This window comes from Callithrix jacchus, chromosome 7 (assembly GCF_049354715.1).
Source record: "Callithrix jacchus isolate 240 chromosome 7, calJac240_pri, whole genome shotgun sequence".
Classification (NCBI taxonomy): domain Eukaryota; kingdom Metazoa; phylum Chordata; class Mammalia; order Primates; family Cebidae; genus Callithrix; species Callithrix jacchus.
In genome coordinates, this window is record NC_133508.1 from 90750495 (window position 1) to 90763026 (window position 12532).

Sequence of the window (12532 nt, forward strand, 5' to 3'; positions counted from 1 at the left end):
TATTCCATTCTATGGTTGTACATTTTAATTTAGCCTTCATGGTTGGGATTATTTGGAAAAGTGAAAAACTCAAAACAATCATGTAATGAATGTATTTATAGATCTATCTTCATGTCTATCCATATTTATAGCCTTAGGATAAATGCCTAGATGTGAGACTGCATAGTCAAAGGCTATGCAAAATTTTAAGCATTTATAATAGAAAGGAGATAGCCTGCATATCCATTAATAGAAGAATGATTGTTGTGAAGTTATTCAGCAGAAATTTTATGTAACATTGAATATGATACAGTAAAACTCTGCCATAATGCAATAAGCATGGCCCAAAAGCGTCAATAACTTAAACATGCAGGGTTGTGTTATTACATAATTTAAAAATGATATTGTTGGTGTTTTTTCCAGTTAATTTGTGGGAAAAAATGTTTACATTGATTGAATATGTAAGAAACAGCTCACTTACTGCAAAGTCCACACCACACAAGGAACTGAGAAAGTCTCAAATGATTTATGAGGCAGCCACTTCCTAAACCCATCCATCCCCCGACAACTCCACAGAGAAGAATTCTAACTGCCCCTTTTGTGAAGAGGCTGGACAGAGGACAGAAACAACCACCAATGGCCAACCATGCTTTATATAAATTTGCCTCATCACAAGTCATGGGTTCCCCTAGATTTGCTAAAGTTGTTAGTCACAAAGGAAAATATTTATAAAAATTAATCTATTACAAGAGCAGGATTCAACATTCCATATGCTAAAAATAACTTGAAGAGTAAAAAGAATGGAAAGTTAATACATCAATGTTAACCATTCAGTTAACACGCGGATAATGATGCCTACTATGTGCCAGGACCAGGCACCAGAAATGCAGTGCTCCAGTGATGAATGAGAAAGGAAAGTCTCCACTCTAGTGGGGTTTACATTCCAGTAAGAGGACAGTTTCAAAAGTAAACAAATAAATATGTACTAGAATATCAGGAAGTGATAAATATAAATTAAAATAAAAATGAGCAGTTAGAAAGTAAAGAGGCGGGACAGAGAAGGTCTCTCCAAGGGGGTGACATTTGAACAGTGGCCTGAGGGGAGGGAGGGCATACCAGGAAGGGGGAACAGCAGGGTGCAAAGGACCCAAGGCTGAAGTTCGCTCCGGGGTAGCACACAGAAAGCCAGGTGTGGCTGGAGCCTAGCAAGCAAGTGATGGAGGCAGGCAGTGAGGCCACAGAGCAGGGTCTGGGGGCTACGGTGAGGATGCTGGGTGTTATTCCAGTGTGGCAGGAAGCCACTGGAGGTGAAAGCAGGGTGCCACCAGATCCAACGGGTGGTGGGAAACACTGTCTCAGTTTTGTCTTGAAAAAGACTTTAGAAAGCAAAGCGGAAATGCAGGGAGGTTGCTGGCTTTGGGATTAGGAGTGTTTTTAAAGCTCTATATTCCTTTTTTGGGTTAAGGGGCTGTTCTGTCTCATCATTGGAGTGGTGGCAATGTGACTTTATGTATTTCTTAGATCTCACAGAACTGTTCTCTCTCTCACATGCACATGCACACACACACACACGCACACCTCGCACAAATGCACACATACTGACACACAGGCACACGCATACAGGCACACACACACGCAGATCACTTCACACACACTCCTCACACACATGCTCTCACACACTCACTCTCACGTGCACACATACACATATACATTCACTGTAAATAAATTTACTGTACATAAATGTTTAAATATTTTTAATATCTCCATATCATATATTTTGAAATATTTCACATTGTTTTAATAATAAAAAGACCACAAAAAAAAATCTTTGAGAATAAGCCTAAGAGAGAATTGGACTAGACGGTGGTCCTCTAACTCAGCACACACCATCCCCCAGGGTCTGTGAACAGGTGCCTGTCCCTCCTGGCCCACCACAAGTAATTTCAGGGCAGGGGTCAGGAGGACACTCCCAGATGCTGGCCCAAGGAACTGCTGGGTACCCTTCCCCTTGGTGGCTGATGGATGAAGACAGCTTGAAGGAGACAGGAGCATCCACATGAGATAAACCAGCTGACAGGAGGGCTGCGCAGGGCTTCCTCCTCCTCAGGGCAGCTCTTTGATGGTCTCTGCCCTCTCTTCCCTCCTAGTACCGTCTCACAGGCTCCCCCTTTCCCTCCCTGTTAAAGGCTGCACCACTGCTGGGTGTGAATGATCACTAGTGCCTCCGGGGCCAAGGGAGACTCCAGGCTGGGGTGCAATACAAGGTCCCAAGGAGCTGGAGATGGCAGAAGAAGGCACTGAGAGTATCTAACATATTTATGTATCTCCCAAAGATTGGGAGGGATGGCCTAGTGAGTAAAACCCCAGTAGCCTTTAAACTTCTCAGATTTTACCTTTTATCATACTGAGCTAATATGATTCCAAAATTCAAAATTTTGGATTTATATGCAACAGAGATTCTACAATTCCATGAATATTTCATTCTAAGATGATATGATTTTATTTATTTATTAACTTATTTTATTTTTAGTTTTTTGGAGACAGAATGTCACTTTGTTACCTAGGCTGGAGTGTGATGGCACGATCTCAGCTCACTGCAACCCCCACCTCCCAGATTCGAGCAATACTCATGCCTCAGCCTTTGGAGTAGCTGATATTACAGGCATGTGCCACGACGCCTGGCTAATGTTTGTATTTTAGTAGAGATGGGGTTTCACCATGTTGCCCAGGCTGGTCTCGAACTCCTGAGCTCAGACAATCCACCCACCTCAGTCTGCCAAAGTGGTAGGATTGCAGGCATGAGCCACCGTGCCCGGTCCTAAGATAATACAATTTTATAAAGCTAAGCATTTCAATGAATGCTTCTAAGATTCCATGATTCCATGAATCCATCATAAGGAGATTCTGAGGTTCTAAAATTTCATGATTTTCTGATTCCAAGGCCTGCCATTTCCTAATATGTCCTTGATCCCCTGCCTGGCCCAAATTTTCAGGGAGCCACAGCAATGGTCACCAATGCTCAAAACATCCAGGACAGTAATGGGATGACAAGAAATCCAGAGGCAATGGCTGTAGAAATCGCTAAGAAAATGTATCAAGGACAAACATATTCCATCTGCGTTTTTAGTACATACAGACCCATAGATGTTTATGTCAGGTATATATTAATTACTCGATGCTTGGCATTTTTTAACCTTCTCCTTTAAATCAAGCTAATTATGTAACTCCTGTGCCCACACTGGTTCTTCCCCTTCACTGATAAAACACATTCAAACTGCTCAAAAATATATAAAGTGCAAGAAGGACTCCATGACAGCAACAGGGCGAGGTGGGGTGACACCCAGCTCTGGATGGCAGGGGGGTGCATAGGAGGTAAGGATGCCAACACCTGAAAACCCCTCCATCCACCTCCCTCCATTTTGAGTCTCCATGAGAAGGTAGCTCTGACAGAAAATGCCACTGTCCTAGGAGAAGGCGAAGACACCCTGGACACCTCAGCTCTCCAGGAACGGGCACCATTCAGAGATCCAGCTGGGAGCAGGCAGGGGGAAGACTTCCTCTGAGGCTAGGGATTTCTGGATTCTGTGGACAAGATGATTTGTTCCACCATGTGGCCAGAAAGGGGTCAAAGCCTACTAGGGAAGTCACAGCTTTGGCTTCTGAGAAATCCCACTCCCAGCCCTACCTCCATTCCAGACCTGAACCCCCCCAGATCCCAGGGCCCATCCTCTAGGAAGCTTTCCTTGACCAGCCCCATCCCATGGGGCTTTGTGCAATCCTCTCCGCCCTCCCCCAGAGAGCCTAGAGCCAGCACTTCAGCCCACACCCTCAGCCCACCAGGAACGAGGGGCCCTCAGACATCATTGTGGTGGAGGTTCCAAGGTGGTGTCCCACCCAAGGGCACACACTGAAAATCATGGGGGTGGATTTCTGGTGGCTGCTGTGACTGGGAACCCTTGACATTTAGTGGGGAGCAGCCAGGGATGGCCAACTCACCACCAAGGGTGGGTCAGTCCCACACTAGCTTTCTAATATCTTGCCGGATATTCAACTCCCTGTAAACAAGCAACCTGATCAGCTAAGCCTAGAACATAGCTCCATTTTACACTTAAATATCAGTACATTTTCATGGTTTTAACATATAAGACATTTTCCAGGAATGGAACTCGCATGTAAATTGAGGAAAGACTATGCTGTGTTTTGTTTGGAAGCTGACCAGGGATTGTTCACCTTCTCAGAAATTATGTCACCCTCGGCCACTCTGTGTGTTTGCAGCCATCCAGCTTAGCAATGCCGTACACAGGTGCAAGTGGCCGACGACTTCACCCCATCTTCCAGCACCGTCACGCCTGAGTGCATGGATGTGGAAATACATTGTTCACAAGTTACCTCCCTTTAATTCTTCTTCAATATACAACCTTACATGAAAGTTTTTAAAAAAGATGGTGCAGACACTACATTATCAGCACATTTCATCTCAGGAGAGCAAAGAAGGCAGTTCAAAGAAGGCCCTGTTAAGAAAAGGAAGCAGTGCTGAGAACCTCAGCTACTGGCCAGCTCCTTCTTCAGGTGGGGAAAGCAAGGTCTCCCCCAAGGTCACAGAGTGAGTGGGGGTGAGCAGGACTGTGTCTTGATCTCTTACATCCCAGGGACTATTTCTGGATTCAGTGACAGAGTCCTGAGCCCAGGGGGATCCACAAGAAGGCAGGTACGTGGTTCCTGTGCAGGCTTCCCAGGGAAGATGAGCAGGTGGCCCAGGCCCTGTGCTGGGGCACAAGGTGGGAGTGTGCAGGGCTGACTCCAGAAAGCCCAGGAAGGGCAGGCCCAGGGAAGGGACCTCGGCAGGGGCAGTCAGCACCACTGGCCAATCAGCAGAGAGGAGTTGAGACCCTGAGACCGAGCTCACCTCCCCAACCCTTCCCCATCTCAAACATTCCCCTTCTCCCACTGTAAGTGATCAGCTGCCAGCTTGCAGAACAAATGCAGCCATGAATATACTGGTGAGAACCAGGCTAGGCCTTGGATGCCACTCAAGCCTCTGCTGCCAGGAAAGACTGCTAGAAAGACAAGAGATAAGAAGCCCTTTCTCTAAGATGAAGGCCTCTGGGGCGAGTCACCAGGCCACAATCCCAGCTCTGGCCTTTACAATGTTATTGATTGAAACCCACTGGTCTCCCACAAGAGACAGGAGAGATAGGAGGTGGAAGGTAATGAATATTTCCAAACATGTGTTTGAGGAAACAGGAAGCAGCACCTAGCCGTGTTTTGATCCAGTTAGGAGCAGGCCTCTGAGAGGGGCAGGGAGAGTGCAGATTTGGCTCTAGCCCCACCTGCAGCTCTGCACAGGGCTGTACCAGCCCACATGAAACCACGCTGCCCCCACTGCTGAGGCTGCAAAGGGAAGTTTCCAGGAAAGTCGAGGGGCTGATGGGGGCAGCCCACTCATAGTTACTGCTGCTGCTGCCACCATTGCCAAGGAGAAAGCCTGCCCATGAGACCATGCTTCACCTCCATCGGGAGGTTCTCATGCAAGTAGCCCCCCGTGTTCAGGCCTGACCCTCGTTTTTACACTTGAGGTCAAGAATCCAGGGAAAGGACCCCAGGCAGGAAACAGAGCTCAGAGTTCTAGTCCTTCTCTGGCTCTGAACTCACTCCCTCCACGGCGCCTCACTGCTGCCTCCTAAAGGCGGCCAGAGAGAATGATGCTCTCCTCCTCAGCATCCTGGGAGGGATGCAATATTTACAGGAACAACTTGGTTTATGAGTGTGTCTCAAAGCTTCTCTGATTAGTTCTGCAAGGCTAAGATCAGCAAATCCTGCTGAGGAGATGAGGCCACCGAGCCTGAGTGGTGATGATGGCCGTACCAGGATTCGATGCAGAGTTATCTGGGGCAAAGCTCTCCTAGGCTGCTGGGCTGCTGTCCAGCACTTCATGTTTACACAGATGACCTCATTCATCCTTACCGAGGCCTGCGGCTAGGGCTGACCTGTGCTTCTGATGCCAGCTCAATGCCCCACCATCTTATCTTCAGACCAGCACTGACATCACAATGGATCACCTTGATGCTCCATCAGAAAACAGAGTGAACAGAAAATGGGCAGGGGGCCACCTGGGCTCAGGGCACATCTTCCCCAAAGCTTGCCTGCTTTCCTTCTCACCCTTCTCACTGCCAGTTTATGCCGGCTGAACTTGGGCAGCTCACTGCCAAGCACAGGGACCCTGTTGGCAGCCTGGCCATGAATGAGTACAGTGTTTGGGACCAGTCAACAAGATGGATGTTGTTTGGTTTCGGCTCCGTGCACCGTAAACATTCTGCGGCAGACGCAGCTCCAGGTGGCTTGCTGGCTCTCATCGACAGCTGGGCTGGCCTGCAAAGGCCCATTAACGTGCACATAAACAAGGAGGGCTGGGAAGGGGAAGGCGGGAGACCGCTGGGCCTGTCCCACTTTCTGGGAGAAGAACACAAAGGAGCAGAAATCTGGGAACCAGGCTGGAGGTGAAGGCAGCCGATGGAGGAGGAGCAGAACCCAGCCTGGTCCCTGTTCGAGCTCTAATGCTGATCCACCGTGCGACCTTCAGCAAGCCTCACACCGTGTCCAGATCTCAGTTTCCTCATCTGAGAAAAAGAAATGGGCTCCACTGTCAGGCTGCAGTAAGGCCCATGGAAGTGATTCATCAATGAGCTGACTGGGCCAGTAGCTGCTTGAGGACAAGGATTCCATCTGATCCATTTGGCCCTGGGGATGGGAGCATAGGCTTTAGAGACAGCCAGCCTGGTCTGGAATCTGAACTTTGCCCCTCACCTGCCAGGATGGTTTTGGCTGGGTAACCAAAACTTTCTGAGCCTCCATTCCCCTGTCTGCAAAATGCTGATCCTCATGCTAGTTGCAGGGATTTACTATGAGGATCAAATGAGATAATGCCCCATGAGGTACTTAGCTCAGGGCCTGGCACACAGTCCAGAAAGGGTCACTCTCATTTCTGTATCCCCCAAGTATCCCTCAGCCCAGCGGGAGCAGGCTGTCAGGGTGAAGCAGGCCAGCCAAGGCCAGGGATGGCCAGGTCTTCTGGGGCTCTCCCTCCTGGTCTAAGAGGATCTTTGGATCCCATACCAAGTACTCAGCCTGCCTGGCGCCCATGTGGGCCTCACAGCCCGGCCCCAGACACCAAGCCCCAGGCCCGTGTGGGAGGTGGGCCAACTTGATGAACATATACTCTTCAAGTGCCAGTTGGCCAAAAGTCAATGTGTCAAATGACCGATTCGTCAAAAGCCAATTAGCCACAAACTACTTTGCCAAATGGCTACATTCCCAAAATTTCCAAATAAACAGTTACCCAAAACTTGTTTATTTTAACCATTTATAAAGATGACAACAATTTATGTTAGAAGAGATGGTTTTAGGTTTAGTAATACGTTTTCATTTTGTGTTCATAGCAGCATTTTTAAAAACATTAAATTGGTCAAAATCAAGGATTATGGGTGGGTTTCTTCTTACTGTTTCATATTTGCTGTTCAGTTTATTTCGTTTGATTTGGTCATCAAATGTCAATGTTTCATACAGGACATCTTAAAGTTACATTGTACAGGAGATTGAATGGTGGCCCCTCCAAAGATATTCCATGTTGGCCGGGTGCAGTAGCTCACAGCTGTAATCCCAGCACTTTGGGAAGCTGAGGTGGGTCGAGATCAGCCAAGCTAATATGTCTCTACTAAAAATACAAATATTAGCTGGGTGTGGTGTGCGCCTGTAATCCCAGCCACTTAGGAGGCCGAGGCAGCAGAATCACTTGAACCTGGGAGGCAGAGGATGCAGTGAGCTATCACACTATCGCACTTCAGCCTGGGCAACAGAGCAAGACTATGTCTCAAAAAAAAAAAAGGAAATATTCCAAGTCAAATCTCTGGAACTGGTGAACGTGGCCTTATGTGGAAAAAGGCTCTCAGTAGATGCAATGAAGTTAAAGATTTTAAGATGAGATCACCCTGGCCTATCCAGTGAGCCCTAAAGCCAAAGAGAAGCATCCTTATGAGAGATACACGCAGGAGAGACAGGCAGGAAGACAGGGAAGAGGCGACGTAGCTGGGAGGCAGAGGCTGGTCTGCCTTAGGTCAGTGAATGCCAACAGCCACCAGATGCCAGAAGAGGCAAAGATTCTCCCCTGGAGCCTCCAGAGTGGGCAAGGCCCTGCTGGACACTTTGATTTTGGACTTCTGGCCTCCAGACCTGTAAGAGGGTAAATATGTGTTGTTTTAAATTTTCTGTTGTTTAAAACTGTGGGTAATTTGTCACAGCAGTCTCGGGAAATTAATACATGCTTTTTTAAAAAAAAATCATTATTTTTAGCCATTTTCTGTTTTACCAATTCTTAACTTTTTTAAAGGATTCTTTTGCTAATATCTTAAGAAACGTATTAACTTCCGTTTGTTTCTAGCAATTAACACACGACTATGATATGGTTACTTATGCTGCTTCTTAGTTTATTTATTACTTTAGCCATCTTTTAGGACTTTCTATGACCTACAACCAACTTTCAAAATTCTTTCTTTACAATTCATATTAATTGTTAATGCATATCGAATCTGATATCTGCTTTTTAAAAGTAAATCAAATTCAGCAATATATATTAATAGAAAAGATAACACATCATGACCTAGTGAGGTTTACAGAGTGTAAGTTTCTAAATCAAGAAACATAATTCACTAAATCAAAAGAATAAAGAAGAGCCATATGATCAGCTCCACAGACACAGAAAAAGTAGTAGCCACTGATGATGAAAATTCTCAGCATACTAAAAATAGAAAAGAATTTCCTCAAGATAATAAAGTATATCAATGATAAACTATAGCTAACATCATGGTTAATGGTGAAAAACTGGATGCTTTCCCCTAAGACTGGGAACAAAACAAGGATGTCCACACTCACTACTTCGATTTAACATTATTATTAGATGTCTTAGCTAGTGCAATTCCATAAGAAAAGAAAAAAGCATGAAGATAGAAAAAGAAGCACAACTCTTTAGCCTCAGATGACATGACTGATTACATAAAAAGTCCTATGGAATCTCTAAAAACAAAAAAGATAGAATAAATTTAGACATGTTGCAAGGTACAAGGCAAACATAATAAAATGAATTTTAATTCTATATACTAGAGGAAACAATAGGAAGACAGGATTTAAAAGCAATATCACATATAATAGCATCAGAAAACATAAAATGCTTAGAAATAAATTTACAAAAGCTCTTAATATATAAGACCTTTCACTGAAAAATAGACCTTTCACTGCTACTGAGAGAAATCAAAGAAAACCTTAATAAATGAGGAGAGATACTATGTTCATGGATAAAGGATTAAATATTGTTAAGATGCCAAATCTATCCAGATTAATCTATACATTTAATTAAATCCAGATTAATTAGGCTTTTTGGTAAAATCTGACAGATTGATTCCAAAATATATATATGAAAATATTAGAGATCTAGAATAGTCAAAACAATAAAATTAAGAACAAAGTTGGAGAACTGACACCATCTGATTTCAAGGCTTTCTACAAAGCTACAATAATCGAGACAGTGTGGCACTGGCACAAAAATAGACGTAGATCAACAAAACAAACAGAAAGTCTACAATTAAATCCACACTTACATAGTCACTTGATTTTTCACAAGGGTGCCAAGGCAAACCAATGAGAGAAAGATATCTTTTCAACAAATGATGCTAGAAAAACTGGATAACTGCATGGAAAAGATGAACTTGACTCCTACCTCACACATGAAAATTAATTCATAATACGTTGACAACCTAAACTTAGAACTAAAAACATAAAACTTCTAGAAAAGAGCACACCTTGGGAAATGTTTCTTAGATAGAACACAAAAAGCAGGAAACATTTTACAAGGTAGTAAATTGGACTAAATTAAAATTTAAAATCTTTTTTTTCTAAGAGACAGGTTCTCCCTCTATTGCCCAGGTTGGAGTGCAGTGGCACAATCCTAGCTCACTGCAGCCTTGAACTCCTGGGCTCAAGTGATCCTCCTGCCCCAGCCTCCTGAGTAGCTAGAACTACAGTCATGCACCACCATGACCAACTAAAATTTAAAATCTCTGTTCTCTAAAAAGCACCATTTAGAAAATGAAAAGGCAAGGCAGGGTATGGGGAAAATATTCTATATTCCATATAATAATATATATAATACATTCCATATATACAATATTATAATATAATATTTCATATAATATGTACAAAAATATAATATTTCATATTATATATATATATCTCCAACAAGGCTTCCACCAGAATATATAAATAACTCATAACTTAATAATAAAAGGATAAACAATCCCATTTAAAAATGGACAAAAGACTTGAACAGACACTTTTCAAAAGAAGACACACACATGGGAAGGCACAAAGATATTCTGTCTTTAGTCATTGGATAAATTAAAATAAAACCAGGGGCAATGGCAACCCCAGTTTGTTTGAATTTTTGTAAATGAACACTCACCGAAGGGCTGATGACTGCTTTATCATGAAGAACTGTTCTTCACAGTCAGTGCAAGGAGAAAACAAAACACAAGTCCAGCTTCTGGCCGCTCCAGGCCTGGATGGCAAACCTGGCTTCATTAGTATTGACCTCCTTTTCTTGCTTCTGAGCAGGAAGGAGTCAGAAAAACATTCCCTGAGGAGATGACTCAAGCTAAAGCCTGAAAGAGTATTTGCCAGGAAAATGAGGCAAGGAGAACATCAAAAGTGCAAGGCCAGCATCTGGCCAGAGGCATGCAACAGCCGGACCTATTTCGGGGCTTTGAGTATTGAGGATCTGGAACCAGGAAGCCCAGGAAGTAAGATGTCAGGGGCTAGCACAGGTGGGGCCTCACTGACACATCGGTAACCTTAGACATCATCTTCTATCATGATGATGTCATAGCCCTGACACAGCTAAATCTCAATAAGCACACCATTTTCATTCATTAATTCATTCAAGTAGTCATTCAGCAAACATTGCTTGCACATCTACTGTTGACATTCTTGTCTCCCCATCTTGCATCCCCCAGGCCCAGCCCTGGCACTTTCTCTGGGATATACAGCCACCATAGAGTGAGCTCCTATTATTTGTCCAGAGCTAGGCCTGATGCTTTGTAAGTAAAATCTTAATCCTCACATTTTCTCCATTTTGCAGATGAGAAAATGAGAGATTCAGAGAAGAAACTGTTTCAAGCCCAGACTTAACTCCCAAACCCCACTTCAGGTCAATGCATCCATCTATGCAGAAATGGTGCCCAACTGTAGGCTGAAGACCAGGCCCTGCAGCCAGCACAGGGGCACAGGTGGCCACAATGCTGCACAGAGAAGCTCACAGCAACCTGGCAGTAGCTGCCTCTCCTATCAGAGGTGACCTGCCTTCCTCCCAGAGGTCTGGGTTGGTCCTAGATGCCGAGGCTGAGTGACCTTGGAGCTGTTGGGAGGGCACCCACTTGCTCTCTAGGGCTCACGACAATGGGTACACTATCCCTTTGCTTCCTGGAAGAACCACCAGGCCTGGAGGGGGAGCTGCTCTTAGGAATGGTGAAGGAGGGCAGGGCATGCTTCCAAGGCTCTAGCTTCCTCTGCTGCAAAGTCCACAGCTCTCTTTGGCATGACCAGACCCTGGCCAAATAGTGAAGTTCCCATTACTGCAGCTAGTGGGGTTGTTAATCCAGCTAGAGTCACATAAATAAACAGCAGACACAACCCATAACTTCCCCAGGGGGGCAGCCTCCCTCCACCACACCCCTCCTTTGGGCTCTTGCCAAGTCTATCCTGGACAGCCAGCAGCCTCAGCCTTTGCACACTGCTGCCTCATCTCAGGAACCCCCTTCTGCTCCAAACCCTCTTCTATGGCTCCTGTTCCCAGGGCTGATGCTCCTCAGTCTGCATCCAGGGCACCCTGAGCTGGCCTTGGAGGCCCTCCCAGACCTGGGAAGTCTCATAATCACACCATCCTGCTCTACCATCTTCATAGCACTCATCATTATTTAAAATTGTCTTGCTTATCTGTTGACACCCTTGCATTCTGCTTGCTGAGGGTAGGGGCTTGGTCTATTTCAATGACAACCTAGATCCAAGAACAGGATCCTGGCTCAGAACAGGAATTCACCAAGTATCTGCTACATGCATGAATCCCGTGAGACCCAGCTTCAATGATGCCCTCGGTGCAATTTTCCTATACATCCTTCCTCTGCTCCTCAAGGTGCAGACCCCAGGGCCCACTCCTTCATCTTCTGTCTCCGGTGCCTGCAGGCAGAGCTGTGGCTGACACACCCTGCATCCAACCAATGACCAGCCCACCACAGGGGATTAATTCATTTTCACTGAATAAATAAAGGCATGCAATTCAGCTTCCCCACCTGTGATAAATGTGGGAAGGCTTTGTAAACCATAGAGCACTGTGTACACATCCGTTCCCCAGGGCCTGAAGGGCAGAGGCCCTTACCACACATCCGCTGAACTGAATCCTGGGCAGCTTCTGCCTCATTCCAGATCCCACAACCACAGCCACACTGGGAACTAT

General features: G+C 45.3%; 1 protein-coding gene and 1 long non-coding RNA gene across 11 annotated transcripts in view; both read right to left on the reverse strand.

The window, feature by feature from the left end:
• The window catches only part of GLIS1 (GLIS family zinc finger 1), a 237716-nt gene that overhangs the window by 114595 nt on the left and 110589 nt on the right, over positions 1-12532 (reverse strand). The gene's annotated exons all lie outside the window — the stretch shown is intronic.
• LOC144577003 (uncharacterized) lies at positions 1717-10647 on the reverse strand. Its single transcript, XR_013520096.1, has 2 exons — positions 10487-10647; positions 1717-8205 (listed from the first exon to the last, which is right to left on the reverse strand). It is a non-coding gene; the product is annotated as an uncharacterized LOC144577003 (long non-coding RNA).